This window comes from Acanthisitta chloris, unplaced genomic scaffold (assembly GCF_000695815.1).
Source record: "Acanthisitta chloris isolate BGI_N310 unplaced genomic scaffold, ASM69581v1 scaffold10897, whole genome shotgun sequence".
Taxonomy (NCBI): domain Eukaryota; kingdom Metazoa; phylum Chordata; class Aves; order Passeriformes; family Acanthisittidae; genus Acanthisitta; species Acanthisitta chloris.
This window is the reverse complement of record NW_008680931.1, coordinates 9158-10491: the sequence shown is the minus strand read 5'-3', so window position 1 is coordinate 10491 and position 1334 is coordinate 9158. Positions and strand designations below refer to the sequence as shown.

The following is a 1334-nucleotide window of genomic DNA, read 5'->3' as shown; positions in this document are numbered from 1 at the left end:
TTCACTGGTATCCCTTTTCTATCCTGTCTGGGCTTACCCAGAGGAGTGGTGAGGTGGGGGGAGCAAGGTGCAAGTCCTCCTGCCGGTTGAGGTGAGGGTCTGAGCTGCTCAGGCTTCCCTCTTTGATACCTCAGAAGAAATCTGGGGGTTTGGAAGATAAGAAACTGCATTTGGAAGTGAAATACTTGTCAAGCAATTTAGGCCTGATGTCCTTTCTGTCTCTGCTCCTCTGTCCTACTTGCATCTATCATCAATAGCTAGGACTGGGTGAGTTTTAACAGTTGCAAGAGTCATAGCACAAGTTAATAAACCATTTAAGTTACTTTTTCATTTCTTGGGGTTATGTAGTCTCTGTTGAGCCTGTCTGTCCCTGGTAGCTCTCTGACAGACCCATGCTGGTGCTCCGTTATCTCTCTAAGTCTTCGCAGCTCTAGCATTTTCCTGTTTCCACTAGGCTTAAAATTAAGCCTATGGCTCATGAGCTCATGATGTGACTCACACCCATGCAGATGTGGCCTGTCCCCATCACAGATGAGGGGGTTGGAGCTCTGGGACTGTGTCTCAGGAGCTCTCCTGGGTCCATGCAACCCCTGAAAGCGGCTGTGCCACAGGGGAAACGCAGCAAAGGGGAGGTCAGGAGTCGTGGGAAGAGGAGGGGGAGCGCAATGACATCTGGGAGCAGCAAATTCCTTGAGGATGAAAGGAAATGCCTTCTCGTGCTGTGCCCAGCTGGTCAGCAGTCCAGCAGACTATAGCTTTCAGTTTCAGAGAGAGCTGGGTGTCTGTGGATGCAGGGCTGTGGTGGTGTTGGAAGAAGCATTGCATTTCCTGCCTGTGGGTGTAAGCCAGCCTGCTTATGAAAAAACAGCGAGGGGAAAGCCTTAAAGGGAACTTCTTATTCCTGAATTCCTTTTCAGTTGCTCACAGCTTTGCTTCTCCTATCTGTTCCTTGCAGCTTTTGGTTCTCTTTGCTCTCCTTAATGACGCACTCGGCTCCCTTTTTAAGCCACCCTGTTTTTTAGTCACCTTTGGGCTGGGGGAGCTTCAGTGTAAGTTTCCAGCTCTTGTGCTTGCTCTGACTCAGGAAGTGCCTCTCCCCGCCCAAGCTATGGATCTGGGGCTCACAGCTTTGCTTCTCCTATCTGTTCCTTGCAGCTTTTGGTTCTCTTTGCTCTCCTTAATGACGCACTCGGCTCCCTTTTTAAGCCACCCTGTTTTTTAGTCACCTTTGGGCTGGGGGAGCTTCAGTGTAAGTTTCCAGCTCTTGTGCTTGCTCTGACTCAGGAAGTGCCTCTCCCCGCCCAAGCTATGGATCTGGGGCAAGTTTTCAGTTA

The 1334-nt window shown here is 50.1% G+C and overlaps 1 protein-coding gene across 1 annotated transcript in view; it reads left to right on the top strand.

Annotated features, from left to right (window-relative positions):
- LOC103805264 (talin-1-like) overlaps window positions 1-1334 on the top strand; it is a gene marked incomplete at its 3' end in the record, with an annotated part of 9088 nt that overhangs the window by 172 nt on the left and 7582 nt on the right. The window lies entirely within an intron of this gene.